The 17,392-nt window shown below is 33.7% G+C and overlaps 1 long non-coding RNA gene across 1 annotated transcript; it reads right to left on the reverse strand.

The window, feature by feature from the left end:
* Nucleotides 1-13,393: 13,393 nt before the first annotated feature.
* Nucleotides 13,394-14,526, reverse strand: LOC133784007 (uncharacterized). Its single transcript, XR_009871071.1, has 2 exons — nucleotides 13,570-14,526; nucleotides 13,394-13,460 (listed from the first exon to the last, which is right to left on the reverse strand). It is a non-coding gene; the product is annotated as an uncharacterized LOC133784007 (long non-coding RNA).
* Nucleotides 14,527-17,392: the final 2,866 nt, after the last annotated feature.

Consider the following 17,392-nt stretch of genomic DNA (forward strand, 5'->3'; position numbering starts at 1 on the left):
TAATGTTTTTTGCATTTGATCTATTCACAGCACACAACTTAATCCATTCATCATACATTTTTTGTAAGATTCTTCCAGTGAATCTTCATTGACTTCTGATTCATCAGAATCAGTGTTGACAACATCAGCAGTAACTGTCGTATTATCAATAACCTTATTTACCGAAACAATATTGTTTAGGCAAACAAACTGTCTATTTTTCATCAAAAAAAACATGAAAAATTCGAGAGTACAGATGTTAAAGCAACATTTTCTCTCTCTTCATCACTGCTTTCATAGTCATTGTCACTCCAAGTAGCATTCATACCTTTTGTATTTCTTTTCAAGGTATTTGTACATTCTGATTGAATGTGACCAAATCATTCACATTCCCTACATTGAATACCATTTTTATTATTAGGAAAAGAGGGTTTTGAAGATGTATTACCTTTAGAGAAATTCTTTTTGTTGCCCAATTTTTTCATACATTTTTTAAAATTTCTTGTCAATAGGGCTAACTCATTATCATCTTCATCCTCGGAACATACCTTCTCAAAACTTTTCAAGGCAATAGATTTTTTCTTTTTCTTTTACCTTGGTCGGTTTTTCTTTTTGTCTGATTTGTTGATTCATTTCAAAGGTTCGAAGAGAACCCATTAGTTCTTCTACCTTCATGGTATTCAAATCTTTGGCCTCCTCCATAGCCGTTAGCTTGGTGCTAAACCTGTCAAGTAAGACACGAAAAATTTTTCGAACTAAAACAGATTCTTCTAATTTTTCTCTTAAGGCGAGAAATTCATTAGCAATATCAGATAATCTTCCATTAACGCCAGTAAGAGTTTCAGTCTCAGACATCCTAAGATCCTGTAAAACACTCTAGACTAATACTTTGTAAGGCATTTCCATGCTCGTAAACTTATAAAAGAAAACTTCTTATTATATAAAAATTTCAGTGGGGCCTTCCTAAAACATGCAAGTTGAGTCCAATAGTTTAAAATAAAATAAAAGTTCTCATGCAATATTTTTCAAGAAAATAAATATAGTTCAAGTCCCACTGATAAGTTCTGAAAACAAAATAAAACATAACATCATTCTTTAAAATTGGCGTTTAAGTTGATCGTTTGCTCGCCTATAGGATACCCCCACGCCATATACACCCTGATGTCGGAACTCCCCACATCACCACACGTGCCAATGAGAAACCCTATTTATTACCTGAAAGGGAAAAGTAAGGGGGTGAGCTAAAAGCCCAGTAAGGAAGTACAAACAACAAACAAAAAAAACACAACCAAACATAATCATATCGTAAGACTCCTACAACATCATATACATACATCGTCATACATCGTACTTAATGTCATCATCATACATCATACATAAATATTATCATCATACATCATTATCATGCATCATATATTATTATTAACATATTCAAACATCATCATCATAAACATCATCATTATATTTTTGTGAACATGGCCCTCTTGTCCATGTCACATCTTGAGGTAAACAGGAGGCTCTGGTCCTTGAATAACATCAGCACGTCCGCCCTATAAGTTACGTCTTTATATCCTTAGTAACTTAGGTTACGTGTTTATTATCCTTAATAACCCCTTTGTCGTGTCGCGTTCAACATGCTAACAACCATTTGTTTTTCATACAACATACAAAATACATGCATTCCAGTCATATCAACACAAAGGAAATACATGGTTCATCAAATTCATCATATCATCTCAAAATAGCATTTCATACTTCATATCACATGGTACATCATCATACATAACATTTAACCTCAAACATAAATAAATAAATAGAATTCTATCTAACTTCCTTACCTCAAGTCCGAGCAAAGGAAAAATTGAACAAACTTCACAACGAGCCTATAATCATAATCAATAGCACTCTTTAGCATCACATAAGATTTTCTTATGCCCAACTCATACATCTCATGTGTGCATAGGCCATGCACACATGGAGCAATTTACACATACTTTCCAAACATACACATTTTTCACATAAAATCACAAAAGAATAATGCAACTTCTACCTATTATACATGCATGGTTTTCAAGTAACAATTATATGGTTGAATATTAGACATATTTTTTAACGTAAAAGTGTATTTGCATGCGACATGCATACGTGGGAACGTTGTCAAAAAGTGACGTTAAAAATGATAATTTCTATGCGCTTATTTCTAACATTTTCAAAAATAAAGATTTAGCAATATAATTTCTCACCATTATTTATTTCTTTTAAAATTCCTAAGTTGATTAAACTTCTTAAGACATTATTTTTATTTCATAAAATAATTTATTTAGCCATTTAAAAAAATAATAATTCCATTAATTATTTTTACATTACATAGACAATAACAAAAGCTTGAAATTATCTAAAGTACTTATAAATATCATATTTCCTTTAGAAAATAATACTTTATTTAAATTAATAAAATTATAATATTCAATGTGAGAAAAATATAATTTTAAGTGTGAGAAAAATATATTTTTGCTTGTATTATTTAAGGCTTAATTTATGTAGTACAAACTCATATGTGATAACCAAAATAATTATTTTTAATTTATTAAACTAAAATTTCAGCCACCATTTATTTTGTCTAAAAATCACAAATGAATCTAAACTCAACATTTTTCTTAATTTAAAATAAAGAAAATCATACTTATTAAAATGTGAACATTCAAGGTTACATTTAAAACATCATTTTTAATATATACATAGTTTAGGGTATTATATTATTTCATCAAACACACAAACTCCTTTCATTTAAAAGACATTTCATAATTTTTACAAAAACTTCTAGCAACAAATTAAACCCTCAAAAATCACCATCTTGGAATTAAAACTCGTATTTTCTTTATAAAATATGAAAAAACTGTAGGTATTCATTTGAGTAAAAATATCCTTTTAATGTAAATTAAAATACCCTTTTAATTTCGTAAAATCATCATAGCACTTGCAAAAACATTTATGCATGCAAATCATTATTTCAACAAATTTCTCATCATTTAAACACAAAAATCAGCAAGAATATTAAGTCATGAAATTCATCATTTTACATCATGCTTCACAAAACTTGTACAATAATCATACAAGTTTATTCAACACAATTTAAACACAAACCCTAGCATGTTTCTACACCTCTTTTAAGCATTTAATATTACCATTAGCTACCTTAAAACATACTCACAAGGCCGAAACATCCATAGTACTATTTTCAAAATATATCACCAAATTTTCGTGCCCTTTTTAAGAAAATAAATCATTAGGTCTACACAAGAACATACAACAAGATTCCTCATTTAAACCCATCATGCTTTCAAAAATATCATAATCATCTCTCAAATCCAAAGGTGATTTCAAAGCTCAAAAGAAAATAAGAACCCTAGAACACGAATCCAACATAGCAACATAAAAAATGATAAGAATTCCCTACACTATGTGTAACGCCCCGGATTTTCAAGACTCGATAATGCAGAAATATAAACGTTTTCGTTTAACAAAATGTCTCAAAAATCCGTATAAAAAAAACTTTTTAAAAGTCGTATGGCCATACTTAACATTTAATACAAGCATAGTTTATGAAGAGTAAAGTGAGCCTAGTATAACATTTCCAAAAACAAAACAACTTCCCAAAAGGTCAGTCCACATGTACATTCACAAGGTAGACTTCAGCGCTCACTGCTCTGCCTTTCCCTTGTTCTTACCTACAACAGGAAACAACCAGGTAAGCGAAAACGCTTAGTAAGTTCAACTTTAAAAAAAAAAAAAAAAGCATGCAGAGAAGATAGGTGGTCACTAACTAAGTTACTGTCCACAGATAACAATAGCTCACAAAAATTAGGGTTCTGGATCCATCCGGACCCTACGCAATCAATTTCAAGAACGCAAAAGTGTCCTGGAAAACTTATGGTTATGCCTGATAACCAATTGCAAACTATTTCATATAAACAAATAAATCCCTGTACTTCAGAAAAACCCCAGAGCAATCAGATATAATATATCACATATAATTCGAGACCAACGCTCGATAATTTCCAACAATTCAGACGTATCACGCCCTCCAGCATAATTGCTAATCTATAAGAGAGAACTGACTCTCAACACTAAGATCTAGCCAATAAATATCCCCATCAAGGGTAACTATCGGGTTACCTAGTGCATCGCTACTTATCCAAGAGTAAATCCCTCACAAGGATAACTATCAAGTTACCTAGGGCATTGCTACTATTCAAGAGTGCAATCGAAGTTACACGGGTTTACAGAGACTTCTATGTTAATCAGTGATGCTGGTAAGCAGTTGCCCCTAGGGTGTTCAGCCTCACTCAAACTTGGCAACCCCTAGTATCTCTAGGCACTCTCACCGAATGGCCAATATTCACGGCTACAATCCGGGAATAACTTATCAGAGCACTTGCTCGGGTTCTAACTGTTCTATGATTAAGTAAGCATGAGAGCTCCTTGGTCCCATTCATTTTGGCCCCCTAGGTTTATACCAGCAATCCTCACCTCTTGGCCCACTACAAGAAAAAATAGTCTTTTCTATAACAGTATTTGAATGTTATGTTCGATGATATCTTAAACTATTCAATAACACATTTTTATTTGCTATAATATTCAAATATTAACATTTAGTTAGAGTATTTGGTTATAAATTTGGAGTTTAATCTTATATTTTATGCATAACACTTTCCAACTGTTATGAAAATTGTTATATTTGATCATTTTATAACGTTTTTAGTTCATTCTATTATATAAATCATAACTTTTTGTCCCAATCATAATATATTATACAAAACAACCATAATTATTGTAAATTCTCCCAGTAATAACATTTTGTTATTTTGTAGTATGCATTTTTAATTGTTGTAAAAAGTTTTTATTATTGTATTTTGATTAAAAAAATCACAATTGATCACAAGTGTAATATTAAATAGATCAAAAAATTTAAAATATTCAATATATATGATAAACCATGAGTATTTTTACATTTGAAGATGAACTACTTCAAACCATGACACTGTCTACTTCAAAAGTTCTTAGTTCTAACTTGAGTTTGAAAGCATACATAATAAAATTCTATAGTCTTGCACATCTTTTGCTTCAAAAATAAAAATCAGAAACATAACAAGATACACAAAAAGTAAACCATGGAGCTTGCTCCACCCTCCAATTCATCATCCATTCCATTGTGCACTTGTCTTTATTGTGAGGTTGATTTGCTTAGCTACACAAGAGTTTAAATAATTAATGCTTAATGTAACGCCCTGGATAGCCAAGACCGTTACACTGTGTGTTTATAAGGTGCCAGACTTGCTAATCAAGTCATTTAGGTAAAATCGTGTTACTGAAACAGTGGAGGAACTAGGGTTAAAAGTGTTTTGGTCTCAAAAGTTATATTTTCATCACTAAGCATTGTTTATCTACATGGGATCCCAAAAACGACAGTTTAAAAGCCATTTACAAAAGTTACAAAGTTTAAGTACACTGACTGGCCATACTAAGGCAAAAACGAGCAGTTAGGTAGTCCCTGTCCTGGTCCTCTCCTCGATCGTGGTGATCGAACAGCTAGCTATGTACATTCCACCTTGGAGCTCTCCACCTCGGGCTTGGTCCAGCCTGCCCTTGCCTTAACCTGCACCACGTAGCACCCGTGAGCCAAGGCCCAGCAAGAAAGCATGATAACATAGTAAGTTCAGCAACACTTAACAAATATTTCACAATGCTCAACCGAGAATTCAACATTTCATACATTTATCCAATCAGCAGTAACAGTTGTTATTCAGACAGTCAATTAACTATATTCATAGCACAATATTCACGTTCATAACCAATAGATTGTCATACCCATCAAATAACATTCAGGGTTGGCGCCCTTAGTCGCACCCTCTATTTGGCACACTGTCTTCGGCTCAATAGAGCCGCCCCCAGTGTAATACTCACTGACTCTGGCCAGCTTAACCAAGCTCAGTGATAAACAAGCTGCCTCAGCTCCCAGTGGCTGAGCCGCGCCCCAGTGCGCAAATAATGATTCCGACACCCTTAGGCCGGTAATCGCATGTCCCATGGCGTAATAACACCATCTTACGACATGATAAACAAATATAGGGAGCTCTTAGTCCCATCGTGTCCACATGATTATTCATATTCACATAAGAATGCATACAAACATAGGGAACACTTAGTCCCAACCTAACCACATACTCAGGTGCAGCTTTCTTACCTTTCAATTTACTGGTTCCCGATGCCACGTAGCCACAAGCACGGTCCTCTACCCCGAGCCTCTCCAAAGTCCTAATCACAACACAAACATAATATTCTTTGTCATTAACCAATCCAAAACTACCTTCCCGGTACCTAACCCACACTCTCGGAACCCCCAAAACCTTAGAACAACACCCCGGAGACATCCCCCGAACCCCCGGAGCAAAGGCCAAAAATTGCAAAATATAACACCCTGAAATTTGCCTTGTGCCGCGGCACCACATTCCTTGTGCCGCGGCACCCAACACCAGAGACCCCTAGGCCGCGGCAAGCAAAAGCTGTGCCGCGGCACACCATCGCAAACCCAGATTTCTGGGTTTTCCTTCGCGTTTTTCCCGAGCCTAACTCACTCCAACTCACCCCAACTTCATACCCAAGCCCCAAAACTCATTTGAAACCTCACATAGATCAACCAACAACTTATAAACACTATAACCCAACTTAACTACACAATCACCCACAGAATTCATACCTAAATTCAAACTCTAACACCTAAGCTGAAACTTGAGAAAAGTACAAACCAGGCCCCTAAATCTTTAAACCATAGCAACTATGAAATTGCAAACATACTTAATACCCTTACCTCAAACAGAAATTCGACCTGAGCTTCCTCCAATCCAAGCTTGAGCTGAATTCCACCTTAACAAACCAACTGAACTCCATACAAGAAAAAACCATGGCTATCTCTCAATTCTTCCAAAAAACCAAATTCAGAACTTAACAAAACAGAGACCAATCCCTTACCTCAGTATAAACCTTAATATATGCTTGATTCCACCTCCTTAAGCCCTTCTCCAGCCTCAAGGAACTCAGCTCAGTTCCTCTCCCACCTTGCCTCTTAGGTTCTTGATTCTCCCTTTCCTTCTTGACCTTTCTAGCCTTCCAAGACTTAACTTCAGCTTTACTTAGCATAATAAATCGTACATATCTTTTTCCCTCAGCCAAAGACTCTATATTACTGCCAAAAGACCTTTTTAACCTTCCTCAATATCCTTTTCTAACTAAGCCTCAAGGGTACACTTGTCTTTTCGCCAGCTTTGCAATTCTACCACTTTCCCCATAAAACTTGTTACTCTCTATAGTTACTAATAGTTACACAGGTTACCAAATTACCAGTTACCACTATCTAGCTTTCTAGGACCGTCTCGGCACGTGCATCACACTAGTATCACAGCACCCACGTGGTACGATTCACACATCATAATTATCACATAATATAATTCACATAGTCATATAGCATGCTTAAAATCATAATCTTGCATCTTAATCACAATCATCACACATAATTCTCATCATGCCCTCCTGGCACACTAATCAAGGCCCTTAAGCCTTATTAGTGAATTTGGGTCGTTACACTTAAACTTAAAGTTAATAGTAAACTAAAAGAGTACAAAAAGAAAGAAAGTTAATAACCTCATTATGACTTTATAAGATGGCCATGCAATTACACTAACTACAGCACATAGGCATGAAAGATTGAAGATTTATGCCTGGTAAAATACTCATTAGAAAAGTTAGCTCAAACACTTTATGATTATGAAATGAAAATGCAAATGATACACCAACCCAACATATAAATATATATATATATACAATACAGCAACTAATTTATAAAGAAAACCCAATAGCATAGACACATGAACTAGAATTAGATCAAATATAAAGTTCCAAATAACAAGAGCAATGAATTAGCCATTTTTATTGTAGATTTCACTATTGGACCATTAAAGGTTTCTCAAAATCCTGCAGACCTAGTTTCCATAAGCTAATCAACACCAATAATTCAAACAAATCAAACAACACACAGGTTTTCATCAATATATCACCGCAACACACATAATTCTCAGAACCTACTTCACTAAGACATGCAAGTTTTCAACCTTCCGTTATCACCGCAGAACACAAAATTCCCATAAACTACTTCACTATGGATGAATATCTAAGATCTTCAAACTCCACTAAAGTTATACAAATTCTATTCAAAATTATAAAAGATTGAAAATTAAAAAAAATAAATCAAATACAACATACCTCTTGCAATTAGCTACCAATCCAATGCTTTACAAGAATCACTAAAGCATTTATAAATCATAAACACATTATAAAGACTCACTCAAAAATCTTCCTTAAACAAAATATAAATTTAAAGCAACTGGATCCTAACCAAAAAAAAACTGTGGAATATAGTAACCCCTTCAGCCAATTTTGTCTCCTCCAGTTTCAAGCTTAGCTCCACTTTCTTTTCCAGATCTTATGTAACTCAGGACCTTGTTAAATTGTTCTGGGTCAATCTGAAACATTAATAGAGCATTAATCAATAATAGAACATACAGCTAGTTGATTAATGGAAAACCTTAAAAGTAATCTGTGACAATTGAATATTCGTTCTGAATCCAAAAATCAAAATGCAACCTGGGCTTCCTATAGTGTTCAAATGAGTAGTAACATAGAGCTAAAAGCTAGTGAAAAACCAGATAATCTCATAAAGATTGCTATAAAACAGAACGGCTACTAATTTACTTGTGGGCTTTGTTCAATGCCTGCCTTGAATGGATCGCCAACAACACGTTTCATTGCACGTGCCTTCACTTTTTAAACAAACTCGTCATACACACGCTCATGGACATAAGTTCTTGAACCAGCACAACAGCATTGTCCCTGCAATAGTCATTTGAGTATATAAAATAACAAAAATACTAATAATGTAGAAGAATACAAAACAGAAAACAAAACTAGTTGCAGATCTACTTAATATGTACTGGTTTTGGTTAACCAGTCTTAAACAGTCACAATTTCATGAAAATAATATTTAGAAAGAAAAAGAAAAAAAAAATCAATCAAGACTCTTTAACAAAAAAAGCATAAAATCAAATAAATTGATGGACATTCCATATGAGGTCAAAAATCTCCATCTGCACACATTAAAAGAGAATCAAATAACTCAAATATCAACCGCAAAGTAAATTTCATGTTGTGACATGGACACATAGACTTGAAATTAATACTTAATAAATCATATTTTTTTAATGAAAAAACTATAATAAAACTTTTGGCAAGACGTCTTATGATCCAAAATACCATTATCAAACAGCAATCAAAATACCATACTCAGAAATAGGTCAAAGATGAACCACGACACCAGTGACCAATAACATAACAGAAAAACAACAGAAACAACTTTATACAATTGAATCACCTGAAATTGATCAGAACAAATGTCATAGGATCCTTCCTCTCTATGAGGGAAAACAAAATTAGAATAGAAAAGAGTGAGAGAGAGAGAGAGAGAGATTTAGAAGAGATACGTACCATCGAGCCTACACCTCGCCTTTCCACCATCAAACCCCACAGCCACCGGTGCACCTGCAAAACAGAAAGAAATAAGCATAGCCAAGTGTCTAAGTCATTTGTAATTTATATTATGCACCCAAAAGCAAGAAATTTCTTCCACATCAATAAATTTATTGTCAAAAACATTCTATAAATGATAGTATTCTCCATGAAACTAGAAAAGACTCTCAAATCATAACATTACATTATAATCAGAAAGATGCTACGTTAGAAGACCATGAGAATCAATGGCTAGTTAATTACTTCTGATTTCAATTAAAAATGCATTCAAGCACAATAAAAGTTAAAGAAACCAATATATATCTTAAATAAAAAATAACCACAAACATCAAAATCAACAAAAATCAGCAAGCATGAGCATATATATTAGACCAACAACAAAAAGATTTCTTGAAACTTCTTAGTCCCCCTTGCCATAAAAAGATTAAAGAAAACATATTTTTTAAACACAATATTAAACATCATGCTAATTGATACACTAAGCCCAATAACTCAAATTAGTTAGTATTATGAGTATTAGACCAACAACAATACAACGAGGACCGCCAAAATACTCACCATTTCAATGCACAAAGCTAAGAGAACGAACAGCAAGACAAGTCAGCCTATAATCAATAAAACTTACTAGAATAACCAATACACCAAAAGGAGGACCAAATAATTGAAAATAGGATGTGTAGATGATTACTGTATCAAAAATAAAATCAGATTTAATACATGAAAAATGATTTATTTTAAAAGAGAAATTAAATATGATTTGGGATAATAAATAATACATGGAATCAATTAGCATAGTCCAAGAAGCCAGCTGCAAGAAGTAAGCTGTCATCTAGCTTATTCACAAGGCAAAGCTTAGAAATTCATTTATATGGAAAATCATGATTATCAAAGTTGTTGTGAAGTGTATTAAAGAACCAAGCAATGTTGAATAATTTGTTTTTCTTGTAAAGATTTAGTCCTCTCTTATATATAGAAAGACAAAGTTATGGCTAAACAATAGAATCATGGAAAGTTTATTGGTTCATTGATAATAAAAAATAGTCGAGAGAAAAAAATAGAAGGAAATAAAAATACTGAGGAAAGGGGAAATGGAGCTTTGAAAGAAAAATCTGAATAAATAAAAAAAAAAACAAAACAAAAAGTTAAAGAAACAAACAAACAAAATAACACTAATACATAACTAAGGCTCAAAGCAAATGATTTACCCATTCTAATTTTAGGGTTAAATCTTATGAGTTGCAGAAAAAGAACAAGTGATGAGAGAAATCATGGGTACTTATGCAAGCTACTAAGCTGAAATATCTACACTAGTAGCAATTTATTGTTTCAACAATTTACTAGTTGCTTCATTAACATAGATATGAATATAGTAGACAATTTTATAGAGAGAGCTATACAAATAAAATGCCAAGTTTGAAGAATTTCTACCAAAGTGAGCAACGGGCAGCTTCTGTAATGACCCACTAATCTAGACTCTTGGACCATTATCGAACTATACATACAAATTCTTACTAAAACATACATTTGCGAAAATACCATAATTTATTATAAACTTGTAGAAACAAAGGTTGCTTTCATAAAATTAAGTAGGATATGGGTACCCATTGTCTTTAAAACAAAAATAACTTAAAGTGAAAAGAGTTACATAGAAAATGCGGAAAATACATGTAAAACCATAAAAAAAGTAAAATGAGACTACATCCTCGAATCGAATAACGCTCGGCCCCTTGACTCCATTCACCATCGATACACATCCTCTAAGCGTCACGAATCTTACCGCCTCTAAAGCTTATTTTCCTGTACATAAAACAAAAGGAATGAGCCTAATGCCCAGCAAGGAAAATCTAACACATAGTCATAAACATAAATTTCATAATAAACGTAAAGACATATCATAACACTTAATACATACACTTATTATAATGGCCATTATTACTTGGGGTCCCATAGACTAAACAGGCTTATGCCCATGAGATTGGTGGGGTCCTACTAGCTAAGTAGGCATATGCCCAAAATCTTTTTGGGGTCTTGTTAGTCAAATAGGGCATAAGCCCAAGCCTACAAACATACACATTCATAACATATTCATAACATATCATATTTCATAACATAAAACATAAGCAATACACATATAGATTCTATCCTATTTTCCTTACCAAAGTTACCAGGATATGATGGACTGAGTTGGGACTTTTGGAACACTCCTGAAACCATAATGAACAAGAGTGAGCCTAAAGAAGGAAAAGAGATGAAAAGGAATGGGAAGACTAAACCATTGAAAGTCACACTTACCAAACTTATGTGCTCAAGAACTTAGATTCCCTAACCAAAATGAAGATTAAGGTTAGAGATTGAGTAGAAGACTATGAGAAAGAAAATAACATAATACAGAAATGAACTAGAGTTTTGGTTACCTCAAAGACTTGTAAGATCAATCTACACCACAACCGAAATACTATAGAACCTCACTTCCCAAAGTGTTTGATAAGCTTATGATGTTTAAGCTTATGATTTTCCCAAACCAGGTGTTTACACTCTCACACTCACTTAACACTAGCAGCTTCTGAACTTAGAGCAAAAGGTGAATAATGGCTGGGTACTAGGTCCTATTTATAGAGTTTGGGAATGCAAGTATCTTGATTTTACTTGAATAAAAATAATGGCTTTTTAGGTGAAAAATATTTGAATAATCGTTCAGCAGAGGCTGAAGACTCGTTCAAAAGATGCTGGACTTATGAAGGAGTTTGAATGGCTGAAAGGAAAAGAATTCAAAAGTGTTTGAATTTATGCTGGAGGAGGCGATATATCGCCCCCTGTAGGCGATATATCGCCTGGGCCAGTATGCCCGAGGCAACCGTGCATCGTCTCGTGTTTTCCGTATCTACGTGCTGCGATATATCGCCCCCTATAGCTGCGATATATCGGCACACGCTGAATATTTAAACACGAAATTACACATTTTTAGCTAAGTTTGAATGGAGGAAACAGCCTTGACTAAGCCTTCAACGTATTCAAAGCTGCTGACTGACCCTATAACATTCAAACTTTACTCCTTATTAAATTTAATCCTCAAAAATACTTAATCCTTAATCACCATTCATAACATGTGCTTAAATTCCTATTGGTTGATATCTAAACCTTATAGTATAATAAATATCATCCTTAATATCAGTCATATAATCAAACCTTAGGTTATACTTAATATTCTTAAACTATAGGTTAAACTTAGAAAATCTATAAGTACTACTATGAGTGTCCAAATAATACCCGGTCTGAACCAAAAATCCACAGTAACAAAGATAATACTAAACATACTATAATACTACTAAATAATTAGCTAAGTAAAGTTCTTGGACTCTATAGCTTCCATTCTCATTGATTTCAATAGTCTTTTCGATCTGCACAAATGTTAAATGTTAGAATAAAAATCTAATTGTGATCCTACTCTGTGCAACAAGGTTTGAACGGTTACCTATAGCAATGCCTGTCGTGTTGCCTCTCTCTCAAGTTCCCTCTTTCTTTAGCCTCAGCTACAGCTTCCACTTCAGCTCGTCTTCGAGCATCTTCAATAGCCTAGGCTTCAGCTCGTAACCTTGCTTTCTCTGGTCAGAAATTAAGTACAAATAAATAAAATACATTCATCATTCTCCACTTATTTGATTACAAAACATTTATACATCTCACTTGGTCTTCCTTTGCATGAAACTAAAAGCATATAGATGTATCTCAATGCATACAAAGCACAAAACTACACAGAAATTAAATAAGTAGTTGCAACCTTTTCTCTGCTGCAGTTAAAGTTCCTCCCTCTCCCGCCGCAATTTCTCAGGATCCCCTTTATCACCCTGATTTCAACCAATAATCACACACATGATCATGTACAGAGTAGAATTTAGCCATGAGATGGTCAGATAAAACTAGAATGAGTATAAAAGAGCCAAAATAGAAACCCACATCATTCAGAGTTTTCTCTTGTGCTCTTAAAATTGTATCAGCAAACTTATTCTTTAATAGAGATGTCCTGTACTGCTTGTCAGGGGAGACCTGCCTCCCAGTTGGAGCACTATCCGCTATATTTTGTAAGGACTGATCAGTGAAATAATACACCCCAAAACCAATAGCAGAACAACTTTCTCTCTAAATCCCATGCTTACCATCTTGGCAGCTGTCTGACTCAATTTATCCTGGTTTTTGCTCAGAAGGTTGTTCAACTTGGTCCAAGCCACTATCAATCTCTACATAACCCAAAGATTAACAAATTTAATAAATATGCAATCTGAATTCCAAAGTAAAAATCTTAGTCAAATAAAACTCATAAAATAGTTGGGAAACAGCCAAACTAGTCTTAAAATCAACTACGGTGGCAACAAATCATTTTGATGCTATGCAAAGCCAACATCTTTGAGCTAGATGATAGTTAATAAGTAGAAAAATAATTTTCATTTACTTGACATTTTTCAATCAAATCTCATCAGTCTCTTAGCGTTTTTCTTACACAAAAACTAAGATCAAAATTATCTAGATGTGATTAAAAATAAGAAAAGGATTCCTTCAAAAAAAAAAAAAACCTACCATGCCTTTCATTAAGATCACTAATAGTTGTCTTTTTGTCTAATTCTAATCAAGAGTCCAAGGTCTCTGGCACCTGAAAAATAAAACACAACTAACCATTCGCTATCGCCCTACACAACTCATTGAGTTGTGAAAAAGAAAAAATCTCTTCACCATTCACCAAGCATCCATCATGAGAGCTAAAAAATTTCAATTTGCAACATGAAACAAAATCAAGTGCCAGATACCTTAGATTCGTTAACTAAAGTTGAGACCTTAGTAAAATTGCAGAACAGAGCTTGAATAAAACATATTACCTACAAAATAGCCCCGCCCAAATCAAAGTCGAGCCCATCTTCCCTGAAAGCTTCACCAACATTTCCCACTTCCCATTTTCATAACACTGTAATAGATGGAGTGAGAGAGACGAGAGGTATCAGTGAGATGGGGAGAGAGAGATACATGAGAGGGGGAGATAGAGATAGAGATGAGAGGGAGTGAGTGAGTGAGGAATTTTAGGGTTATTCATGACAAAACACAAGAGAAAATATATAAAATCAAACACTTGAGAGAATAAAGAGAGAAGAGAGACACCTTATCTCCCGCTGCCTCACAAGAACCCAACACCATCAAAGAACCGACGGTGACTTCGACAATCTAAGGGTTCGATCCTTGAGAGGGTTTTGAACCTAAAGAAGAGTTGAATCCAACCGTGCAACTGGCTCTATAAATGGAGGACGGAGGTGGCCGGAAAACTCCTCGAATCTCACAGAGGCGCGCGACTTTAGCTAGGAGAGCTGAAACAAATTGAAACAAAGAATGACAAAATCACTTTCTAAATCAAAGAAAGACTCACCTCATCTATTGCGTGGAAGACATCAGCCCTAGCAACTTTACCCGCTGCAGAGACGAGAGAGCAGCGATGACGAGCTATTCCTCGACATCTCACTCTGAACCAAACCCAAGTGTACCGCCTGCTTCATGACTGGAGTGCCGAAGCTCTAAGTCTTCAAAGACTGCGACAGAGAATGGAAGAAAATGGAGGGAAATAGAAGAAGGCAGAGAGATGGGAAAGTAGGGGAGGGAAAGAATTTGAAAGGATAGAGAGAATGAGAATGTTGAGTGAAATAAGAGAGGGAAAATAGAATAAAGCGCAGTTAATAATTTACAAGCCGCCAGAATTTTGTTGATCATTTGGGTGTTTTAAAAAATCAGTAATAATGCTTTTAGATATGTGTGATATTTTACCGTGATATATATTCAAGATTCTTGTAGTGGCCACTCGTCGCGGTAGTGGACCGGACATAATAAAATCAAACAAGCAATGTGACGACGATCAGCCGTCTCAGATATGACGGATATCAACCGTTCATATTTTCTGAATCAGCTCATACTAGACTAACATCTCTATGCAAACTTTCTACGACAGTGTATATATGTGCATGTGTCCATGTATTAACATACAATACAATAGTCGTTTCATGTTGTAGCCACACAATAGAAGTTGACTTACTTGGAGTCCTTAGCTCTCAGCAGGATTTCACCCTCCAATGTATAGTCCAGTTATGCTTAGCCAATACTGTAATTATCCATACAGTATACTCAGATTAAGAGTAATGATATGTTCACCCAAAATATGCACACAAATATTACACACAGTGACGTGGCAGATTAGGTTAGCCAATCACATTTATTAAAACTGGGACCCATTGTTTTAAAAAACATTGCCACGTCACTGTGTGTAATATTTGGGTGCAAATTTTGAGTGCACATATCATTATTCCTCATATTAATTATGGCACTTCATAATTCATTATTATTATTTTGGGCAATTTGGTCATTTTAAAAATCACTTGTAAGGATTAAAGATCCTTATTTGGTTTTAAATCCATTCAAGAAATTCGTGCTCAAAATTTTGAGACTAAACCCTAAGTCTCGGGGAGACCAAGCCTATGGTCTTGATACTTAAGCTCAAGTATCGCAATAGTATTTTCCCACAATCTGCTAAAAATCTTATTCTTTAAAAGTTCTGCTATTAACCCGTACTTTCAACAAGCGGTTAAATATATAAAAGATTTTAGCCGGTATTATATCCAGAAAATACTAATTAAATTCCTTAATTATTTTTCAAGAAAATAATCTCTTAATTTTCCTTTTATTTTTCTTAAGGTTTTCATCTCTAAAAATAGTTTTAAGAAAATAGCATAATTTTAACTTAATTAGAAAAACCGCTAATAATTTCTTATCTTGACTAGTTAATTTTCTAAAGTCAAATAATCAAGTTTACTTACTAGAAAAATAATTTACTTAATTATTTTCTCAAAATATAGGGTTTTTAAACCCTCTTTTAATTTATCAACTTATAAATAAATTAAATCTTTTATTTTTAAAAAGAATAAAAATTCTTTAATAAAATAATTCTCACTTAAACTCAAAGTGGTATTTTATTAGGTCAAAATATTTTTAAGACTTACCAAGTTTTTATCTTGCAATAAGCACAAATGTACTTTTTATCTTAAGTTCCAAAATCCCATGTTTACACTAAGTGTGAAAACTCAATTTTTCACATTTTTAACTACATACTTTGTTAGGTCATAACTTGAAATTTACTTACCCAATTACTACCAAAATTTCTCAATTCCATATTTGGTATGCCATTTAGGTCTTTGTGAAATATTAAGTCAAAAGGAGCATTTTTTAATGGTGAAAATATTTTCCAAACATTGAGGTAAAAATGATCTTATTTTCAAGTCCTTATTTTTTCCAAACTTTGGCCCTTAATAACTCTAAAATCGTTCATTATTTTGTTACCAAATTTTACAGTGGAATACTAGGTTATGTCAAGAACATGTCCACAAAATTTTAGAAAACACTAGATTCATTTGACCTATAAAGTGGCTGTCCAAACTTGGTCCCGAATTTAAGAATACGAAAAAAATAGTTTTTTACCTAAACTTTGAAATAGCATAACTCACTCATTTCTAAACGTTTTTTAGTGTTTCAAAAGCTCAATTTTATGTACTCCCTCTCAAAAACATCACAGTATAATTTAATTTTACAAAATAAATATACAGTGGATGCTTGATCCCTTGGAAGTCACAGCTCAAAACTTGTATTTTTGTTTTAGGGTTTTCAACAAAACCCTTAGGGATTTTGGTCCCTATTTTCAAAAATCAACACACAAGCATCATAAAAATTATAAAGAAACTACCATAGCCTTATTACA

The sequence above is a fragment of the Humulus lupulus genome, chromosome 6 (assembly GCF_963169125.1).
Source record: "Humulus lupulus chromosome 6, drHumLupu1.1, whole genome shotgun sequence".
Classification (NCBI taxonomy): Eukaryota; Viridiplantae; Streptophyta; class Magnoliopsida; order Rosales; family Cannabaceae; genus Humulus; species Humulus lupulus.